Source organism: Macrobrachium nipponense, chromosome 15, assembly GCF_015104395.2.
Source record: "Macrobrachium nipponense isolate FS-2020 chromosome 15, ASM1510439v2, whole genome shotgun sequence".
NCBI lineage: Eukaryota > Metazoa > Arthropoda > Malacostraca > Decapoda > Palaemonidae > Macrobrachium > Macrobrachium nipponense.
In genome coordinates, this window is record NC_087208.1 from 64413482 (window position 1) to 64427575 (window position 14094).

General features: G+C 36.2%; 1 protein-coding gene across 1 annotated transcript in view; it reads left to right on the forward strand.

The window, feature by feature from the left end:
* The first annotated feature begins 10982 nt into the window (after positions 1-10982).
* The window catches only part of LOC135226886 (uncharacterized), a 303064-nt gene continuing 299952 nt past the window's right edge, over positions 10983-14094 (forward strand). The window contains exon 1 of the mRNA XM_064266578.1: positions 10983-11148. The gene's annotated coding sequence lies outside the window, so the exon portion shown is untranslated. The remainder of the gene's footprint in view (positions 11149-14094) is intronic.

The window sequence follows — 14094 nt, forward strand, 5'->3', positions numbered from 1 at the left end:
CGGAGGACCGTAATGCATTTCGAATGGGAGATGAATATTTGCATATCCAATAACCATCGCTGGATGACGTCACAAATCTCTCTCTCTCTCTCTCTCTTTGGTCATTTCGCAAACCCTTCAGAACGAGTTGCTTTAGACGTATTGATTGACATAGGCGTTGAGAGGGAGAGAGAGAGATAGAGAGAAGTAGAGAGTATCTAGCGAAGGGGTTTTAGCCCAGTGAAGCGAGAATCACATCGCCGAGACCTTTCCGGTATTCTTTTCTGCGCATTTTTTTTTGACCGAGGTTTAATCAGTCGCGCTAACAGTATCTCCTCCCTCCACTCCGTTCTCTCTCGCGCTCTCCACCCCCAGCATCTACCCTCGGCAGTCAAATGACAACCAGGGAACCTACACTTCACTGCTTAGGTCAGCGGAGGAGTGATGGACTTTGATCGGGGATCGAACGCTGGTACCTCGATTTGCCAGCCACGTGCTATTTATTTATTTATAATTATTTTGGGTTGAGAGAGAGAGAGAGGAGACAATTGGAACCACGAGAGAGAGAGAGAGAGTTACAAGGAGTTACAAGGATTAGGATGTCTCAAAGACTTGTTAGTCCATCCGAGGAGACATCGTGTGCTCACTTATCTGAAGCAGGTTTTACTGCGCATGCACAATGTCCTAATGATTTTGTCTAGCTTTCTTAAACTCTTCCACACTGTTGTTGTTTACAACTTCTGATGGCAGCTTATTCCACGTGTCACATATCTTGTATGTAGAGAAGTTCCCACAATGGGATGTGTTGCATCTCTTCAGTTCTAGTTTCCATCCATTATTTCTTGTCTGGTTTTCGTTTAATGTAAATAGGTTACCGTCTACTTTTGTTATGCCTTTCAGTATTTTGAATGTTTCTATTAGTTGTCCTCGTAATCGTCGTGCTTCTAAGCCATGCATGTTCAGGCTCTCCAGTCGTCTTCGGTAACCTATTTGCCTGATGGATGGAATTAACTTTGTGGCTCTTGCTTGTACTCCTTCTAATCTATTTATGCATTTTCTTAGTGTTGGTGACCAAAACTGTACTGCATATTCAAGATGGGGTCTAACTATTGATGTGCAGAGCTGCAGCACAGTTTCCTTGTTTCTGTATTTGAACTGCCTCTTTATGTATCCCACTAGTTTCTGTCCCTTCTCTTCTGCTTTTATGCAGTTTTGTGGATTTTAAGTCCTTGATAATGATGACTCCAAGGTCCTCCTATTTATGTCATTCCCAAGTAGCATGTAGCTGGCATGAGGGTTGTTTGTTCCTATTTGTAACATTTTACACTTATCTACGTTAAAAGGCATTTGCCATTTTTTTTTTTACCACTCTGCGATTTTCATTAGATCATTTCTTAAACTTTCCACTGCATCTGGGTCACCTGCATTTACACCTAGTTTGGTGTCATCTGCAAATTTGGCTATCCTGCTAGTTAAGCCTACATCAGTGTCCTTAATGTAAATAAAAAACAAGAGAGGGCCAAGAACAGAACACTGGGGAACTCCGCTTGTTACATCTGCCCATTCTGATTCTTCACCGTTTACTACAACTCTCTGTTTCCTATAAGTCAGCCAGTCTTCGACCCAGTCTGCTGTTTTTCCTACAGTTCCTAAAGCTCTAACTTTTGTCATCAGTTTCTTGTGTAGGACTTTGTCAAAGGCCTTTTGGAAATCTAAGTAGAGTATATCTATTGCTCTACTACTGTCGGAGATACCTGACAAGTTATGAAAAAACTCCAAGAGGTTTGATAGGCAGGAATCTGTTTTGTCTGAAACCGTGTTGACTGTTTAACAATGAGTTTTTTCTGTCTATGTGATCCACAATTTGATCTACAATTATTATGGGATAAAAAATCTTGCAAACGACCGACGTTAGTCAGATTGGTCTATAATTTCCCGGCTCTTCTCTTCGACCTTTTTTGTAAACTGGGGTCACATTTCCTAGTTTCCATCATTTTGGTGCCTTTCTTTGTTCAGCACTTTTCTTGTAGAGTTTATATAGGTGAGGAACTATCTCCTCTTTTAGCTCTTTAATTTCTCTTGGATGAATCGCATCCGGGCCAGGAGATTTGAACTTGTTGAGTTTGTTTATTGTGTTTTTAATGCCCTCTTCTGTAAATATTATTTTGTCCAGTGGATCTGCCCCTTCATATTTAATAGCAGGTTCCGGTATTGAGGTAGAGTCTTCAGTTGTGAATACACTAGTAAAAAACTTATTCAATAACTCTGCTTTTTCCAAGTCTGAGTTCACCAAATTAACTCTAATGTCCCTTAGGGGACCTATGCTAATTTTTATTGGTTTCCTGCTATTAACATGCGCAAAGAATTCTTTTGGGTTTTCTTTACAAACTGATGCAACTCTCTTATCCTCATTTATTTGTGCATTTCTTACTAATTTGTCCGCCAAGAAAGAGAGAGGAGACAATTGAAATCACGAGAGAGAGAGAGAGAGAGAGAGAGAGAGAGAGAGGTGACAACTGGTTAGCCACTAGACAAAGAAAGAGAGAGGAGAGAGAGGAGGATACAATTGTTACACGAGGATAGAGAGAGCCGAATTAGGGAGAGAGAGAGAGAGAATTTGAACCAAGCAGAGAGAGAGAAGAGAAGAGAAGAGGAATTGGAACCACGAGAGAGAGAAGAGATTTAGAAGAGAATTTTGAATCCAAGAGGAGAGAGAGAGAAGAGAGGAAGGAAGAGAATTGGAACCTCAACAAGAGAGAGCGAGAGAGAGAAGAGAAGAGGACAGAATTTGGAATCACAAGAGAGAGAGAGAGAGAGAGAGAGAGAGAATTTGAACCACAAGAGAGAGAGAGAGAGAGAGAGAGAGAGAGAGAACTTGAACCACGAGATTGATTGTATCTATTAAATCCAATCAATCTCGTGGTTCAAATTCTCTCTCTCTCTCTCTCCTCTCTCTCTCTCTCTCGAGAGAGAGAGAGAGAGAGAGAGAGAGAAAGTTTTTCTCTGTTCCTCCTTTATGTGACAGCGAACAAATACTAACTGCACGGAGTCTGCAAAACTGCAGCCAGGTTTTTCCTTTTCTCCTTGTTATTGCATCTCCTTCGGTTAAGTTGCTGGCAATCGAGGCAAGAACGGCACTCAGGGCAATATTAGCTCAAAAGGATAAAGATCGCACGCACGCATGCACGCACACTCGCACAGAGAGAGAGAGAGAGACAGAGAGAGAGAGAGAGAGAGATAATCATGTACTTCGACTCGAGATATTTACCTTTGAATGTTCCTTGAAAATGCATGCATACAACAGATTTTATTAATTATATAATTAAATATATAATATATAGTATATATTAATAATTAATCTATATATATCTCTGTGGGGAGATATATATATTATAATATAATATATAGATATATAGTTTTATACTTAATATTAACTCGCTCTAACCGCGAAATTGAAATATATATTTTCAATTATGTAATCGTGATGGGAATTTCTCATGTTAGCAAGGATATTCGTCCTGTCGTGGGTTCGAACCAGCGCCCAGTTGTTGGCCGAGTCGATAATGTCACTGGAGTCCTGATTTCCCCTCAGTCCACTGGGCGTTGGTTCGAACCCACGAGAGGACGAAATTATTATCAACTAAAAAATTCCCCTTCGGTTAATGTTATATGAAAATATATTAATTCCGAGGTAGAGCGAATTAGATATTAAAGGACATTTATAGCTCGATGTATATACATATATATATGAATATATATAATTATATTAATAATATATATTAATTATATTATATATATTTATATATATATATATATAATTATATATATATTGTGTGGTGTGTGTTTGTGTGTCATATTATTATATGTATATAAGTGGTATTTATTAAATAAACCTTTTTACCTTACATTTAGAGCAGTCAATTATAACTTAGACCTAGCCTGAGAGCTACCTATGGCTTGGGATGTGAATACATGATATTCTAAGGCAGGACATAACCTACTAACGGGTTGTGAACCCATTGGTGACAGGAATGAACTTTTCAATGGCGGATGAACCTCTTTCCTTGAGGACAACTGTCATAATATTATAGGAAGTCGAAAAAAGCTAAGGCTTATAAATGGAGCTGTGAGATACAGGCTAAGGATCGAGTAGCTTGGTTAAAACTGAGGGAGGAACAGAATGAATAAACAAAACACGCATGCGCGCTCTCGCACATACACAATCTAAAAGTTTTTTAAGCAGTATTTATTTTATCTAAGGTTAAAGTTAGCCACGTTCGTGCATCTGGCGCCGCTATAGGTACCAACAACACAAGCCACTACCGGGCCGTGGCTAAAAGTTTCGTGGGCCGCGGCTGAGAGTTTCCTGTCATAGTATTGCACTCTTCGTAGAAGGATCTATGGAACTTGGCCATAGTGCTTTTGGTTCCTACAGTTTTGGATCTTGTCCAGTGTAAATATATACTGAACTAGAAAGTAAATTAGCAGACATTTGAAGCCGCCTGAGGCTTAAATAATTACTTGGAAAATTGGCAACATCTGGAAGAATAAATAAATTCATTTCGCTCGCGGTGCGTAATTTAGGATGAACAATAATTTTTTAGAACATTGTACGAAAGGCGAATGTGGTTATTAGCTGGAGAGTAAGAAAGGTGATAACAGTTCATATTTCCAACTTTAGAAGACGGCTCCATAATTATGTTTCTACATAGTTAAGCCTTTTGCTGAGAGAGAGAGAGAGAGAGAGAGAGAGAGAATGTTCAGAAACAAACTCCTAGGACCCGCTGTGGGCTTACAGTTTTTTTTTTTTTTTTTTTTTTTTTTTTTTTTTGCAGTTTATTAGAATTCTTCTGCCTAATACCCTAGAAGCCTGTTCTCATTTAGGTTGGAAGAGTCCAGAGGTCGACACCAGGCTTGTTTTATCTTTACTTACTTTGCGGGCCGCCCTAGGTTAAGGGACCATGTTGGCATAAGGCCAACTTAATCTAAGATCATCCACAATCTTCTCTTGGGGAGATACTGGGCCGTAGAGACTCAATATCGTCAACAGCGTTTATTATCTCCTCAGGAATTGTTAGCAATATCACACTTATACATAAACCGTCAGAAGTGAAGGTCATAATAAGAGATGGTCGAGACGGCAAATCCTGGTCCTAGGGACGTTTCAAATAATCTAGAAATACGGACCAATATTTTTTCAATTGTGAAAAGTTCTGTTCCAAGGCTTGAAGACGGCATGTCTAAAGATGGATATAAATTACGTTTGATTACACTTAAAACTTCATTGTTGTGTTTTGTTCTTTCGTGAGGATTAGTTCTTATAAGTATATATTGTCTGCATAAGTTCATAAGTTTTATTAGATGTTTAGATTGCTTTTTGGGTTATCAGGTGGCATCTTGCATAGCTGGCCTCTTCCGTTGAAAATTTTTAAAAAATAAAAAATTTCAAATTGTTTTTTAGATCTAAAATGTAGAGACGACATATTGTGTAGTAAAAAAGGTTCACCATTTCTACGTACCATTTGGGACCGAAGTGGGTTTGGGAAACTTTACGCAGTGACACACACATGTGCACACATACATATTTTTCCAACTTTTTATCGTTACTCTAATGCAAACCTTCCCTTCCATCTCCGACCATTCCTTTACTATGAAACCTGCGAGAATGGTAAACAGCGAAGGTGATTTAACATTACCTTGTGGCACCCTACCATTTTTACCCCAAATGCGCTGGACAAGGGAAGCCATCGACAATACCTTTGCACACACACACAGATATACACATACTATATAATATATATATATTATATATTATATATAATGATATTATATATACTCTAGTATTGTATCCATGTACATATACATATCTATAATACTTTTGAATATATTATTTTATATATATAAGTATATATATAATATATAGTATTATATATTATAGAGCGAGAGAGGAGGAGGAGAGAGAGAGAGAGAGGAGAGGGCTGATTCTCAAAATTGAACCCCTGCTATCGTGCGCACCTGGAAAAAACAAAAGAAAATTGCTCGAGCGCTCCATTTCAAAGGCACTAGACCGAGCGCCTCACCAGTAACTGTCGAGATAAGACCGATACTACAACAGTTCTGGTATCAATTCTGGCTTATTTACTTTCTTATTTGTTTTATATTTATATGTGTCTGTTTTACTATTTTTAGCGTCTCTCTCTTTTACGGTGAAAAATAAATTTTGACGTATGGTTTTTAATAGGACGCTAACATCACAAAAATAATCAGTGCAGAAATTAGTCTATTCAATTTTTAAAATTATTTCTACTACAAAAATTAATAAAAAAAAAAAGACTAGAGATTTTTAACTGGCAGGCATAAATAGTTCGGCATTTATACACAAGTTCTTTATGCTACATTTATTACCAAACTATAACATTTGATTTTTTTGGAGTCGGTAAATGATGCAATTCTTAAACAGATTACACATATTGTTGGTTTGTTTCACAGCACTACTAATGTAACTTCCAAATTATAATCAGCTTTTCTGCAAATATTCTAGCAAAAGAATAAAATTTTTATTGAACACTGATCTCTTTCATGACCCTGGAAAGTAGGGCAAGGTCATTAGTATTGCATTGTGAGGTAATGCCAATAAGGTAGTACTTAACCAAAATGGTTAAGATTTGAAGATAATAATAATCCTGAATCTTTACCGGTAAGATTAATGAGAACTCTATCTAATAAGACGAAATGTGTATGGATAATTTATTCTGTGTATGACAACGACAGCGTATGCTCACTGAACTCCACGCTTCTTGACCCTATGTTATCACTGCCATTTTTAACGGTGCTGGCACAATGCTTAATGATTATCACCAACTAGCGTGAGAGAGACAGAATCTACAGTGGTTGCGGGAAATGTGGCATTGATTCCCTATCGGCTGATACTCTAAGCAGTGGACTTTGGTCTAGAGTGTCTAGACCAATAATTCTCAACTTTTTTTTTTTGGCCATGCACCCTTGTGACCCTTTCACCATAATAATAACAGAATGCTATTCGCCACCCGGCCCCCTTCCTAACATTGTCTGCCTCAAAAGGTGCATTCTAAATTATGCATATACATGTATATGTAATATAAAAAATCCTTGGTCACAGTCTTCCCCCCAACCCCCTGAAACTCCGAAATTCCCCCCTGGCTGAGAACCACTGGTCTAGACTCTAGAGTGGTTCCCAAGAAATTTCCCCCTGGGGGGAAATTTTAAGGTAAGGGGGGCGAATATAATTACACTACCTACTAACTGAAAACATCTCAGATGGATTTTCTCATGTCTGAGAGAAGAGAGAGAGAGAGAGAGAGAGAGAGAATGGCTATGCGGTTAGTTGTTACTAACGCTCTTTCTATCCAATTTACTCTGTAACAATATGTTTATCAGTAATTTGTACATTTGAAAATTATATTAGTAAATAGTCACGGTGTGTTTTAACTACTCTTTCCCTCATACACATGAAGGGGGAAATCTGGATGGTTGAACTTGGGGAAGGGAAATGACAGAAAAAAGTTTGGGAACCAGACCTAGCAGTGATTGGACCGGCCAACTCTACCTCGGTCTAGACCTAGCGGTAGACAAGCCAACTAAATGCGCGCGGAAGCTCGGAATTGATTTCATGAATTTCATTTCACGGGTGCGGTTTGGTATTTTCACCTTTATCAGCTCTGGTTGTTGGGTGAAATAAACGATAGATCTCTTAAAAACCGGAAAACATTGATGTGACATGTATTTTATAAAGACGAAGTTTACTGCATTTTCATTTTGGGATGATATTATGCTTTCACCTCACACGGTGAACGATATAAGGCGATTATATATATACTATATATATATATATCTATATAATTATATATATATATATATATATATTATCTTGAAGAAACTGGTAGAAATATATATTATATATATATATATATATATATGTATAGAAATATATCTATATATATATATATCTATATATATGTTATGTATGTTATATATATATATATATATCTATATATATAATTATATCATCTATATATGTATATATATATATATATATATATATATATATGTAATGTTATATATATATATATATATATATATTGTAATATATCTATATGGTATTTATATATATATATATATATATATATATATATATATATTATATATTAAATAGTGGGGTTGATAACCTTAGCTCTTGCCAGTTAGAGACAGATGCAAAACGCTGGATTCCTCGGAGATGATGAGATGAAAAACAAATAGGAAACTTGTCGTGTGCAGAATGGAGTTCATTGACGCATCCAAAGACATGAGTTAATCACGGGAAGTTCTCGAGTACGTACATCCGTTTGTGGATGTGAGTTCGTTACGTGTATCACAGAAAATGGCATATAATCTCTGGCATGTGAATTGTTGGAGGAGTTGGAGGGCCAACTGCCAAAGTGGACAGTAGTGATTTCGGTGTAGAAGAGGCGTTGGAGGTCCGTCGGAAGAGGTAAAAGTGACAACAATTATTTCAGTTCTAGAGAAAGGGAAGTGCGATGTGACACACATTTTATTGACGAACTTTAGTGTTTAATTGGCTGATAATTATGGTCTCTTTATTTCAGATGGATTCGAAGTCACCATATAGAAAAATGGGTTTTCTCTAGACGTGTTTTTTGGACAGAAAGAGAAAAAGGGGGTACTTACTTAGATATGATTTGGGGAAGAATATGATAGTTTAACGTTTCTTTTTTTAGTTATTCTTAACCCGTTTTATTCCATTTTCATGTTAGCCAATTTTGGGAAATAAAAAGTATAGTTTTGTAACATCGGGAGTTTGGTACTTTGATTTTCAGCTAACTTCAGGGATGGCGCTCAACATGAAAGGTAGGCCACGTTACCAGCTTAGGAATTTTTTTCATTTGTTTAAACGAGTGTCATTTTGACCTAATATATATATATATATATACTATATATATATATATATATATATTACATACTCCATATATGTGTGTGTGTGTGGTCTTTTCACTTGGACTAGGTGGCTGTGTTTAGGCGGGAAACTTGGAGAGAGTTCAAATTAAGAAAAATACTACATATTAAAAGTAAAAAATAAAATAAATAAATAAATAAATAAAAAAGGTTTGCCAGCTCATACCCTTTCCCGCCCTATTTGCTACTCATGAAAACTACTAGTCATCGGGTAATTAATTCACGGCTTAAGCCAACTGATGCATAAGAGGTTAAGCTGTTTTTAATGGCTCGAAAAGAAGAAAAAAAAAGTCTGGGGCCGTTAACCCCTCAATGAGTAAACCGAGGATGCTTTGTTAGTGCTAATATTTACAACATCAGCCGCTGTAGATCACATACTGTACAGCAGGCTAATCGGTAGGACATCGACCATCATCCACAGAAAATTTGATGTAATTGTTCTATAAATGATAAACCTTACAAACAATGTAGTAAAATAAAATCGGTGAACGTGCCTATTAGTAATTGTCATCAGAGTATTGACGTTCTAAACCAGTCTGGCTGTGCTGACTGTTTGCAAGCAATTTTTTTTTTTTTTTTTTTTTAACAATTAACTCGGCTTCTGAAACGTATGCTTTGTTTTAAGGATATGATAACTCATTTGTTTTAAATGACTTGCATCGTAAGTGCATGGGATAATTGCTATCTAGTAGACCTAGATAGCAGTCTATACAGTCCCCAAGAAGAAACGTGTGCCTTTGTAAAATAGTAAACTATCTTATGACAGGTGGTTGTTAAGAAATTGCAAATCTATTTAGTAAAAAGTACATTGATTTTGACTTCTAATTCTTTCTAAGCCATAGTAATCTGTAAATATTGTATGTACATTTAATTTTGTAGTATTTTTTAACATCCTACCTATTGTGTAATGAGTGTAATATTTCTCTAATAAAAGAAAAAAAATACCTTGACACCACTACCATTATTATGTCTTTCAAATGGCAGTTAATCCATACAGTGTTAGCGTAATACTCTCGACTGTTACTAGGCCTATAGGCTTTTGTGGTATACATTACGTCACTCTAAAACTTCATATGGCCTAACCCACTAAAATCAAAGCTATCTGTAACAGATGCTCTATACCAATGCAGTTTTTATTACTAAATATTCTCAAGTTATTACAGTAAATTGTATAGTTAAACTGCAGTAACTGCATCATAGGGTGCCTCCATACTCATGCTCTCTTTGCATCAACTCTTTTTACAATGAAGTGATGTAATAAAGCTTCACCCAATAGGTCTCATTTTCTTATAAGGAACTGGCACCACCAACTTGCGTTTGATCAATCATACAAAAGTGTTTGGTGATGTATATAAGGCTTGATAAAATAACAGGTATGATAAGTATACCTGAGAGTGTACGAGGTGGCTTATGTACCACCCAGATGCGAATTGCTCGGCTATCTTTGAATGAATATATTGGAATTATTTGTATTAAATATGTTAATTGTTTGGTGGTTTAACGCTGTCTTTTGCAACAGTGACATTTTGAATTTATGGCAGGCAGTACATTTTACCTCACTTCATTGATAATAATCCACACAGTATATGCTATGTCACTGTCAATAAATAGATTTGTGACGCAACATGTAAAAAGTTAAATTAAACAACAAATGTTACCAGTTTTATCAGAGAGAGAGAGAGAGAGAGAGAGACGCTGTAAAACTGACAGAAAACACGTTTGTGAACCATGATGCATTTCGTTTTTCAGTACTTCAATTTTATTCTACGAGAGTTCACTGTCTCTAAGATTACCTTAATGAGAAATTTAGCGTAAAAAATCTATTACAACCACGCTTCTAAGTCCTCGTGCTCAAGTTTTATTTATATTCACCAGGAATGATGTAAAATAACAAGTTATGAGCGAAGGTATTCGTTAAAATAAGGAAGTACCTAAACACATCTGGCAACTGAACGCACACGTGGTAGAGTTGTCTCGCAGTCTCGAGTCGAAGTTGAGGGCAACAGTTAGTGTGTGCATAGACACTGAGCAGTGTGCAATGGCGTCCTTTCCGATGTAATACCCCCGTAAACGCTATTTCTAATCAAAACGAGTTCACATGTCAAGAATTGGTGTTAGTTTATCGGTAATATAAAAAAAACATTGGCCTCCCGAAAACACGAGCACCTCGAATTTTGGGTAAGTCAATTTTGCATTCGTGTAGTATTTTAACAGTTCGAAGTAATCTAAGTTCAAAATGCACATTTCGTGATTCTGGTATAAAGTTTGTTGAATGACGATTTTATGCGAGTGTTGTTATAAAGGAGACTTAAAGCATTCTGCAATATTTGTCGTCTGTGTGGTTAATGTCAAGTTCGTGATACCAACTTCCGTTGATTTATCGGTGCTGCGGAGTAACTTGCTCGTTTCATACAGATATGTTACAGTTATGCAAATTTTGGTCGCACAAACGTTTAATTTTCATAATGTAATTTGGTCAGTATCGTCCAAAAACTGATGATCACACGAAAGCAAGACTGGTCGTTTAATCATCAGTTTATTGCCCAATCGTCGTTTTCCCGCCTTTGCAAGTTGCATCTGCCAAATGAAGCTGACTCGTCAGTTGGGTTTGACCACAACGATGTTATAAAAAACAAAGACATTAGCTTGGGTGTAAGGTATATTAACAGCAGTTTGTATTAAGTCTTTTTTCATTGCATTTACATTCTCGTAATGCATCACCTTATAATATCACAAAGGACATTTTCCATATTTTTTAAAGAGGGAAATGTATTTTCTCCGCATCCGCAATCAGCTTTAAAACATTTTCCTTTTTTTTTACTCCCAAAATATACAGCACACGTATTTGTAGCCCTTTCGCCAGCCAGCTACATGTCTGATTTTCCTCAACAGCAAATGTTAACAAGCTACCGAGAACAAATGGATAATTGGAGCCCATTATACACTGCCTTTACTTAAACATTCTTATCAGCCTAGCGGTTGTGTCAGGATACGTCTTTATATGAAAGAATAGGGCTAAAAGTTACTTCAAGTAAATCTGAATTTAACTTTTAAACGGTATGACGTCTCAGTTGTCGAAGTGGAAAGGGATAATTATGGTAGGATTTAACTGTAGTTTCTCTTTGAATTATATACTACATATACACACAGAAAGAGACAGCATTTTGGAACATCGAGTGTCATACACTGTGGGGCTGGTTCGAGAGAGAAAAACAACAGAACGGTCACTGAAACATGCATACTGTTTAATTGTGGTTGAACCCCTGGGACAGAAAACTTTCACAACATTAGCTTCTTGTTATACCTACTCAGAAGGCTCATCAGCAGGGCGTCGAACCCATAAACAGACAATGCGCTGTTCATCTAGTGTGTTTATGTGTGTGATAATTTTGTGTCTACATATTATCTAATCATTTTCACTTCATCGTAAATGTATGAAGTACATGAAAAGCCAAGGAAAGTGTTGAACTTCTCATGCCAATGACATAAGTGCCCGTAAAGCACTTCATTTTTTAACGAGAACGAAACCCTTTGAGGAACCACGCCGTGGCGTAAGCAGCAAATTAGTGACCTGGTAATTAGTGTCGTTGCTTGTAAGGTTATAGCCATCTGATGAGGAGGATGGTATTTTCTTTAAACTCCATCCAAAGATGCTTGGAGCCTGGACAGATATACTAGAGTTGAGGTCTTATGTACAATAGGCGCGTATTGGTTTTACGTAGGGACACACGCAAGTAGTATAAGGAATAAATCCACACGATCATAATTATTACGATTCTTCGAATTATATCCTTGTTGGGAATTACCTTCTTAAAAATTCAACTAGACAGCATATATTTGATTTATCATTCAAAATTTTTGCACGGCAAATTACTCCTATGTATATTCAGTATATGTCATCCGTGAGCATTTGTCTATTATATATTTGAAATAGAAGTAATCCTTTGACAAACCGAATTACATACGGGTAAATTTTTAAACTCTGTAAGGGAAAGGCGACTGCCATAGTTTTATTCAGCAATAAAACAAGTCAAGTAAGGCTAATTCAACTTTTCAACGTCTTTCATAAGTTGAGAAAAAATTATTGCAGAGACGCTATCCTAACTCGTGTATAACCGAACATTAGGAATATTGTCTAAGCTATATTTTTTCATTCTCACGTGGAGAGTAAAAGCTGGTTGTGATTTACTTCGTATCATAGTAGGAAAGATTTTTTTGGATGTATTATGTGTGTGTGTGTGTGTACCTGTGTTTTTCCGAATTCGGCATTTAACCTAATCAAACTTTTGGAAGTTCGTCGTCTAGCATTGGAATACTTTTTTTTCAAACGAAGTAACCATTACATCGATCATCCCCGCAGTTGGGGTTAGTGCTGTCAGTGCACCTTATTCGGTGCACTGTAGGCATGACTTTACGGTCTTTGCAGCGTCCCTTTGGCCCCAAGGTGCAGCCATTTTCATTCCTTTCACCGTACCTCCGTTCGAATTTTTTTTTTTTTTTTTTTTTTTTTTTTTTTTTTTTTTTTTTTTTTTTTTTTTTTTTTTTTTTTGTTTTTTTTTTTTTTTTTTTTTTTGCACCTTACACTCCTGACAATTCTGACAATTTTTTCTTAGTGTAACTGCGAGAGTTTCCTCCTGTGACACTTTTAAAACCTTTTTACTCTCAATTTCCGTTTGATCGTTGAAAGACCTCATAGGTCCCAATACTTATCATTTGACCTAAATTATATTATATATATATCATATATATATATATATATATATATATATATACATACATACACATATATATACATGACTGGTAAAAATGTTTCTGTTACAACAGCATTCCATCTCATAAAAGGAGCCCATAAAAACGCCAAAATATAGAAAGTATGTACTACTATATTGCAGAGAACTGCTGTCTCTCTCTTCAGAGAGACAGCACTCTCTGAAATATGGCACTTGCTTTTGATATTTGGGCGTTTTTATGGGCTTTTAATATATATATATATATACATATATATATAGGTATATATATACACATATATATATTCTTCTTCTGTATAAACAGCCTTGTTACTCTAAAGATTAAATAGTTCAACATTTTCCGGGTACTAATTGTGTAAGATTTATTTGAGAGAGC